Genomic DNA, 10,013 nt, shown 5'->3' with positions numbered 1-10,013 from the left:
CACCTTCTCACTAATTCTTAAACTGTATTAAGTATATTTCAATAATTTTTATTCCTTTGTTTCTTAATCAATTGCCTCTTGTAAGCCCCATAACTTCCTTTATGCATTACCACAACAACTTGTAAATGTCTATCTACCATCCAACTTGTACTATGAACATCGTATCATCTAGAAATGCACTTCTGCTTCTACTAAGGGCCCGATTACGATCTTATTAGGAAGGCCATCCCAGAGCCGTCCAGAGTCGAACCTTCCAACCGACCCATACTGGGATCCGGTTTTACCAAACAACGCATTATAATGCCCAAAACCCTTTACTTACCGAACGACTCGATCACTCCGAATCCGTCTTCATTTTCCTAACGAGAACTATCCTGAAACACAGAATGCAGTAGTCCGGAGTCATTTCCCAGTCCGAATCCGACGTTACAAGTACGATGCATACTTCTTATGTGCCGAATCGGTCATCACAACCTACACGTCAGAGCATCCGGAAGGGGAGTATTTCAGCTCTGATTTGCACAACAACATGATTCCTGTGATCAAGACTGTGCACACATGTATCCCATGGCTCATCCCTATCCTATACATTTACGATGAATACTTCAACCGCAACTGGCGCATTCATCGCAAACGGTAAGTTAGACACCTATCCTTACACAATAATGCTACTACACCGCAAAAGACAATACAAGAGAAAGTAAATAGAAGAGAAAGCAGGGGCGAAACTAACGTCGAATTTAGGGGGTGAGATACTTACAGCAATGTAGTGTAAAATTGAGGGATTGGGGCTAACATCCACAGCAATGTTTAACCAATGTGGGGGTTGGGAGCAAATACCCCCAGCAATGCAGTGTCAAATTGTGTATTGGGGCAAGAAAGACCTGGCTGTTCAGGCGTAGGGATAAGCTCATGGCTGGCTCTGCTTTTTTGTTATTCGCATTAGCGCCGAGACACCTCAACTGAGGTAGCTGTGCGCTTTATAAATGTCTTTATTATTTTTATTATTATTATTATTAATAATGTTGAGCCTATTTGGGGGTGTGGGGCAAATACCCACAGCAATGTTGAGCCAATTCTGGGGTTGGAGTCAAATACCCCCAGCAATGTAGAGGCAAATATGGGGTTGGGGGGCTAATACCCTCAGCAGTGTAGAGGCAAATATTGGGTTGGGACCTAATACCCCAGCAATGTAGAGGCAAATCTGGGGTTAGTGTGGCTAATACCCCCAGCAATGTAGAGGCAAATCTGAGGTTGGGGGGCTAATACTCCCAGCAATGTAGAGGCAAATATGGGGTTGGGAAGCTAATACCCCCCGCAATGTAGAGGCAGATTCGGGGTTGGGGGCTAATACTTCCAGCAATGTAGAGGCAAATATGGGGTTTGGGGGCTAATACCCCCAGCAATGTAAAGGCAATTCTGGTGTTGGGGGCTAATGCTCTCAGCAATGTAGAGGCAAATATGAGGTTTGGGGGCTAATACCCCCAGCAATGTAGAGGGAAATTTGGGATTTGGGAGCTAATAACCCCAGCACTGTAGAGGGAAATTTGAGGTTTAACCCCCCCGGAAATGTAGAGGCAAATATGGGGTTTGGGGGTTGAATACTCCCAGCAATGTAGAGGCAAATTTGGGGTTTGGGTGTTATTACCCCCAGTAATGTAGAGGCAGATATAGGGTTGGGGGGCTAATACCCTCAGCAATGTAGAAGCAAATATGGGGTTGGGGGGCTAATACTCCCAGCAATGTAAACTTGAACAATGTAACTGGTGCTCATGCAAAGTGCCTCAATACCTGCAGGTGGAGTACAAGCTGCAGGATTACTATTTTTTTTTAACAAAGGTCTTTTTAAAAAATAAAAATTCCCTCATTTGCTGTCTGGCCACCCATTTCTTCTAACTAAGTCCACCACTGGGCATTTTATCTCATATGCTAGTTGGAGTATTGAGGCAAAAAATACACCCATTTTGAGTCTGGTTGTTCGTCAAGCAACCTTTCTTGACCATCTGACTCACCAGGTGTGTCCACCTCTTACTCCGTTTTTCGACCTGGGGTCCCATACAATAAATACCAGCGAGATAGGCGCGGGCTTAATCATCGGAAAATCATACCAAATAATATAGAAACAACCAAAAACTACAAGAAAAGGTACCCAAAATCCTCGATTTCTCTTAGTATGGTCTAAAGTATCAAGCTTAGCCACATACCTCATGGCTAGAATCCAATCTATTAAGTTAGGGCTAGATGGAGAGGCCCACAACTTACATATCTTTCTACGGGCTAGCAGTATGGCATAAAAAATAAATCTTACATTATCATTCATACATTTGTTTTCTAAATTATATCTCCCCGTTATTATAAATTTGGGGCTTACCTCCATCCGCAGGTTCAAAATTTTGGATAGACAATTACTTACGTCCAGCCAGAATTGTCTTATATTTAGGCAAAAGACAAACATATGTAGATTATCGGCATTTGGGGTCTTGCACTTCGGACACCCCACAACTCCACCAGTTTTAAATTTGGATAATCTACGAGGGGACCAGTATGCCCTATGGATAGTAAACAAAAGTGTCCTCCTTAACACCTTAGGAGCTCGTAAATAAACCTCCCCAGTGCTGCGCTGTCCATTATCCAGTGCTGAACTGGACGTCCAGCGGTCGCACGCAGCACTGGGGAGGTAGTGCCCGTGACGACCGTTGGCCGACGGCAGCACTTAAAGGGTTAAATTTGCAGGTTTAACAATACTGTAGAGCATAAACATCGTTACTTGCCATTGGCTCTCCGTCGCAATCTTCGGCAAGCTTTCCAACCACAGGGCCTCCGGAAGCACGAATGGTCCATCTTCCATTTCTAGTATCGTCCAATACCATGTGGCCACTTCCTTCTTGAAAGTCCCTATCCCCAACTTCATCTCAAAATCATTCTGAGTCCCAATCACATTTTCCGGATCACTTGCCCAACTCTGTATCTGTATGTATTTGTACCTTGAAAAAGCCTGACCCCATAGTTGTTGACAGAGGCTCCAAGACAGCAATTTACCATCCTGGAACAAATCTTTCCATCTTTGCAACCCATCCTCTTTTTTCAACTGAAAAGCCAAAGCATCCTTTGTCCAAAGTGGAGCTCCAGGAGAATCCCATATTGGGGCCATGTAACTAAAATAAGGCAATTTCAATGTTCTTCTTATTTTATACCATACCTCCGCCAAGTCCCGCAAAACCTTAAGTCTCACCTTTTTAAAAAATTTAGGATCTGCAAACTTATATAGAAAACCAAAATCATCAAACCCGCTGCATTTTAGCAACGCACCAAATATGTCTCCAATCGTGGATTTAGTTAGGGTACCAAACATCATCCTACAGTTCTTTAAACAAAAAGCCCACGCATACATTTGTAAGTCTGGTGCAGCCAAACCGCCTTTGTTAATTCTCCTCCTCAGCTTTTTCCATGAAAATCGTGCACCTTTTGATGCCCAGATAAATGAAGCTACCTCACTCTGCAACTTAGCCAACCATTCTTTTCTAAATCCCAGCGGTATAGTCTCAAACAGATAAGTAACTTTCGGTACAATCACCATCTTCACAAGATTAGTCCGACCATACAGTGACAAAGGAAGATTCATCCATCCTTTTAAAGTAGCCACAATTTCTTTCTTGATCTTAAAAAAGTTAACTTTAGCAAGATCTTCAATCTTGTGAGTTATCCTGATCCCCAGATACCTAATTTCAGATTTGCTAATTACTCGTTCTGTACTTAGATTCCAGGCCATTATCTCAGTTTTATCCTGATTTATTTGATAACCTGAAACTTTTCCAAATTCTTTCGTTATTTTCACCAAATTATCCAACGAGTGATGTAGATTAGAAGAGTAAATAATAATGTCATCCGCATATAGGCCCAGTTTTTTTGACCAATCTCCAGCTACAAAGGGGGGTATCTCTTCTGAAGCCCTAATTTTACAAGCCAGTGGCTCTATATATAAATTGAAGAGCAAGGGCGACAAAGGACACCCTTGTCTGGTGCCTTGCATTACTTTTATGGGATGAGTAAGGATTACATTAACTAAAACACGTGATGTCGGGGAGCAATACAAAGAAAAAAGAGATTGAGTGAAATTCTTCCCTAAGTTGAGATATTGCAAAAGAGCTTTCAAATATGTAAAGTTGACTCGGTCAAAAGCCTTGGCGGCGTCTAGTGCAAACACCGCCAAGGGTTACTTGTGACTAGAAGCCATATCAATTGTTCCAATCAAAGGGAAAGTAAGTTCCTTCAAATATCTCCCCTTAATAAAACCTTTTTGATCCTCGTGAATTAATTTCTGAATAACCTTAGCAAGTCTGTCGGCTAGAATTTTTGCGAAGAACTTATAATCACAGTTCAAAAGTGATATTGGTCTATAAGCATCTAAGCTACTGGGAGATTTTCCTGGTTTAAGTATCAAGGAGATAGTTGCCTCATTCCACGAGCTAGGTATAGTTACCTCCCCTTTAAAAACTTGATTAAATAATTGGCAGAGTGTAGGAGAGATTACATCAACTAAAGTTTTATATACTTCAGCCGGGAGGCCATCCGGGCCGGGTGCTTTCCCCCTTTTACTATCTTTAATCACTTTAGCCACTTCATCTAGAGTAATTTCTTTATTTAGTATTCCCATTAAATCATCAGAAAGAGGTTTCAAAAGGTATAACCACTCTTCTATTTCAGTCTTTCTTGGGTGAAGGTCTTCTGTGTAAACGTTTACAAAATAGCTATGAAAAGCATCTGCTATTCTTTTGCTATCTGTTATGCTTTCTCCTGAATCAACCTTTTTAATTTCTTTTATTTGATTGCGCATTAAATCTTTCTTTGCTTTACACGCTAACAATTTACCACAACCTTCTCCATATGAAAAATGAGCCAACGGACTAGCTTCCCAACGTTCTTTGACTCTTTGTGAAAGTACTGATGTAAGCTCTATTTTTAAGTTCTGAAGCTTATTTTTGACTTCCTCCTCAGTTAAGTTACTTCCTGAACGACTTCCACTACCTTCCCAAAGTCGTATTTCTTTTTCCAACTCTGAAATTTTACTGTAGTAAAATCTCCTCTTTTTAGCACCCTGAGCTCCCAATCTCCCTCTCAGAAATGCCTTACATGTATCCCAGACTATATCTCCTTTAGCTGAACCTTCATATACATCTAGGAAATCTTGTATCTCGATTCTTAAAGTTTGTAAATAATCCTCAACCAATAAAATGGTACGGTCCAATCTCCACATAGAACTCGAACCATCTGTTCCTAATTCTAAATCTAAACTAACCGCTGAGTGGTCTGACATATGTGCTCCCAGGTGTATCACTTTCGTAACCCGTTCCTTCAACCTAGTATCCAGTAAAAAGAAATCTATTCTTGAACCGTGGTTATATTTTTTATTACGAAAGGTAAACCCTAACTGCTGGCCTACTTTCAATCTCCATATATCACATAACCCTTGCTGCGCCATAATTAACCTTAACATAGCTGACATTTTACCGTTCACCACAGCCCGACTATTTCCTGTCCTGTCTAAATTACCATCTAACACTGTGTTGAAATCACCGGCCATAATTACTTTTCCTGGGAAATCCAGTAATTCTGTTGTTAAATTATTTAAGACCGTAGGGTCGTCAACATTTGGTCCATAATACCCAACTACTACCAGAACTTCCCCTGCCGCTCTTATCTTGACAATCGCCCATCTTCCTCTTTTATCTGCTAACTTCTCTTCCAAAACAATGTCAACCCCTTTCCTAAACAAAATTGCCACCCCTTTTGTTACTAACTCTTGGGGTGTAAAAACGACATTAGCAATCCATTTCTGTGCAGAAAAGATCTCCTTACTTTCGTTTTTGTAGCGGAGAGGGAAAACATGGCGGCCGGCTAGGTAGCAGGTCGCGGATGCCAGGAACAGCGGCGGTGCCGGGCCTGGGTGTTTATCGGTATCTGAGCTAGTGTTTAGCGTTCGAGGAGACGTTTACTGGTCTGTGGGAGTTTCAGGCTGCATGCACGTGTAGCAAGTTACTTCGGAGATCACCTTTTCTTGTTGTTTGGCGGCTGATGGCGGAGACCTCCGAGCAGTTGAGAGCGGAGAGCGAGGAGGCGGAGTAGGGGGGTGGTAATGGGGGATTGGGAGGGAAGGGGGAGTAAGAAAAAAGAAAAATTCCTCAGGAGCATCTTTGCCACCGAAAAGAAAGAGAACTATGGGATAGTTTATATGACTGGGGCTAAAACTAAGGAGCTAAAGTTCCTCACATGGAATGTTAGTGGCCTACTAGGAAAAACTAGAAGACAACTGATATTGAAATATCTAGAGGATTCCCTTGCTCATGTGATTAGTATACAAGAGACCCATCTAACTGGAAAAGAAAACAAGCATTTACAATGCAATGGTTTTGCCTTTGTTAAAGTTAGAGCTATTGGCATTGCTCTTGACATTATTTTTATTTATGTTTTTTTAACATAAATAAATGGCATTGTCATTTACAATGCCAATAGCTTAATCTCTCGCAAATGACAAACACCCACACAGAGCCCCCCCACACACACCCACACAGAGCCCCCCACACACACACCCACACAGAGCCCCCCACACACACAGCCACACAGAGCCCCCCACACACTGCGAGCCCCCCCACACACACTGCGAGCCCCCACACACACTGCGAGCCCCCACACATTGCAGGCAACAGAGGCACGTAAACATCTCTTAGGCGTAAGGCATTCTGAATCATAATTTGAGTAAGCTGAGGTGGGGTTGCTTTTGGAGAATTGTATGCTAGGAATGTCATTCTATTGTAGAAGACCAAGGCAAAAAAAAGTAGAAATAATATTTCAACAACAATAGAAAATGTAAGGGAAATATATTTGGAGTTTCAAGATCATAGTTCTGACCTATAGAGAGAATATTTCAACTAGGAAGTTAAGCTACTTTGTTTAAGGATATCCAATTCCCTAAATTAACACTTTAGAAAATACTGGAATAAATAAAGGAAAATCTGCAGAGCCAGTTGGTTTTCCGGAAAAGATATACTAGTTATTAGAGGAATAATGAGTTACTGTAGTTCAAAAATTATAAACACAATTTGTCTCTCTCTATGTGTATCTATCTATATATATATTTTTTTTGAGAGAGATATATATATTTTGTATTACTAGCATCATAAAAGTATGTTTGGCATTGACTTACTAAAATGTGGAGAAGCGTACAGTCAAGTACACAAAATCGTAGGTTTACACCGATACAAATGACACAAGTCGAGTTGTGCACGTGAAGTGCAGTGTTTTCAAAAGTGTGCTTTGCGACATTCCTAACAAAAAGATAAAGATCTGCCTCAGCAAGAGGGTGGGTGTTGCCCAGGATCCTACATAGAGGTGCCTGTTGCCTACAAAGCCTGGATCATTTCTTGCCTCCTACATGCATTATTTTTATGATTTTTCAGTGATTCCAAGTTTTCCATACATGCTATGAAGCATAGACTGCATAAAATGCGGAACATGGAATTGTTTAGGAAAGGGGTAGAGGATCAAACAATGGAATGGAATTCCTATAAACGACCCTTCGCTTGGGTAAGTAACGCCATAGGCTGGCAGATAAAGTCTCTGTAAATTTTAACCTTTATGAATGTGCAATCCTACAAGTTTAGAAAGTGCACACGTTCTATTGGCTAAAATATGTAATTTGTGAACAAGTAATAATCTCAGCTTTGACATAATTCATGTGAAGTGTGGGTCAGGAAACCAGTGCCATTTGCCCAATATATAGGTCGTAGCTATTGCTTTGCCGAGTTTTCCCTTGTAATCTGCGCTTCGAAATAGTGACTCAGAGAAAGTGAAAGTCAGCTGCCATATTAAACTTGTACATCTCAAAATAGCACTACAGAATACTCACCGGTCTGAGGACTCGCACCACCTCCTTGAGGACCCCCTCCACGTTCCGCACCGAACACAGCACCAGCGTGCAGACCACAGCATCCGCGGAGCCGCTGGCCACCGCCGACATGTCTTCCCCAGACGCCACGAGGAAGCGCGTGAACCGGACGTGGTCATTTTCTGCAACGCTCTTGCCCAGGAAGCGCTCGAAGTCTGGGTTCGGATCCGTGCACGTGACTCGGCATCCTGGCGGGAAAAACTGGAAATTTGTTCCCGTTCCGCTTCCGACCTCCAAAATGTTGAGCTTCCCCCCGGGGCCGGCGAAGTCTAGCATATTGGTGAAAAGAGTCTTCTTGAAGGAATGCATCTTCCGGTTGTAGACGTGGCTAAATGTGGCCAACACGTACGGAAACATCTTATTGGCTAGTAGCTGCCATACTCCTAAGAGAGCCAAGAGGTGCACTGGCAGGGTCAGCAGCATGATGCCCCCCTGAAGGGTGGCTATGAGAAGGCCCATGTTCGGAGCCGAGGGCGCCGCCGCCTCTGAGGTCTGCGCTCTCGAGCTGATGCGTGTCTTGAGCTGCGCTGGATTTACTTTGTAGGAATAATGCACACCATATGCACAGATGAGTCCACATTCAGGTTACCGGTATGTTTTTTCGTTACAAACAAGGGTGTTCCATAGCACACAAAGCTGGAATTAATAGTATATATTTTGTACACGATAAATAGATTGCCAGTCATGTCCAGAATTATTCCTTTATGCAAGGAAATGTAATTAATTAATTTGTTTTTTTATAAAGAAGTAACGAATAAATAAATATTTGCTACAAGTCGATGCTCTAGAGTTTGTACAAGTTTCGCCTGGTGTGCTCGAAAATTAATCTAAAACGAATTCTTTCAAAGGCTGTGTCCTGAATGGATACACTTGCAATAATGTTTAGATCTACATAAGTAATTCTTCATTTTGCACAGTGACGCGTTTGTTTTTTCTGAGAGTGGAAATATTCAGAGTAACAGCTAAACCTCCTGGATTTTGTATAGTACTGACCTGTAAGGATGTGAGTTTGGAAGCTGAGCTGTCACGTACGGTCACTTTACCCCTGAAAAAGGGCAACTGCTCATCAAATAGGGTAGTCTGGGGCTCCAAGAATGGCCACTTTCAAAGTCAAGAATCACAAAGGATTAGCCGGGACAAAGGGAACACGTGGATGCTTTATTCAGCCTGGTTCAGGGGGTGACAGGTCTCAAAGAGAAGCAAAACAGGAACCGGGCTCGGAAGGGCACAACATTCCAAGACGAGATTTCAAACACTCTTGAAGGAAGCATGGGGTGCAAAGGGTGGGGCTTCAGCAGACAGATGCAGCGTTCACCGGGCTGTCCCTATACTGCATTATCTTTTGGCATTGTTAAAGGGCTGAAACTTTGCAGCCAGGATTAGATTTCTCCCGGGTTGACCGTATAAATACATTGCCACTTTTGGGCTTATGATGGTTTCGGATGGGGGAGGGGCGTTGCAGCCAGGCCCCATATAATACACTAGTACGTTTTTGGGGCGGTTTAAAGGGTTGGATGATTCAACAGGATGTGCCGAGAATTCACTGGGCTCTAATGTTTGGGGTTTCTGCACTGAGATAACAGCCATGCCTCGGGTGACTTTAGAACATACTATTTTTTACCTTAAACACAAAGGCCCAAGAAACACACTGATGCAAACCCACACCAAGCGTCCTTACCACGGTATATCTTTCTGATAAGCCCATGTTACCCAATGTCCACCTTCTAGAAACTACAGACTTGCAAAAGTGCAAAGATAATTTCATTTTTATGAGAAAGTGTAGCACTCGAGGCATGTTCCGTGGAAGAAAATGTGTATTTAAATGTAAGTTTCCAGATCCTAATACAAGAAATGAACTAGATGTTGCCCTAAAGTAAAATGAAAACTCTGCGAATTAGAAAAAAGTTTGTTCTAGCCAATGTTCTTCTTATCCCTGTGACCATCTGCCCTTAACAACCTCATGCAAATTACGTGCTGGCTGACACCACTGAGGCTCCTGGGTGAGCTGCTGCCATTTCAAAGGGTTCAGGGTTTGACACATTTACAATGACCTCCGGTAGTGCCCGAGTGC

At 42.4% G+C, this 10,013-nt stretch overlaps 1 pseudogene; it reads right to left on the bottom strand.

Annotated features, from left to right (window-relative positions):
- Window positions 1–6,698: 6,698 nt before the first annotated feature.
- LOC144766794 (thiol S-methyltransferase TMT1B pseudogene) lies at window positions 6,699–8,401 on the bottom strand (annotated as a pseudogene).
- Between the last annotated feature and the right edge of the window lie 1,612 nt (window positions 8,402–10,013).

The sequence above is a fragment of the Lissotriton helveticus genome, chromosome 7 (genome assembly GCF_964261635.1).
Source record: "Lissotriton helveticus chromosome 7, aLisHel1.1, whole genome shotgun sequence".
NCBI classification, from domain to species: domain Eukaryota; kingdom Metazoa; phylum Chordata; class Amphibia; order Caudata; family Salamandridae; genus Lissotriton; species Lissotriton helveticus.
This window is presented reverse-complemented; position numbering and strand designations above follow the sequence as displayed.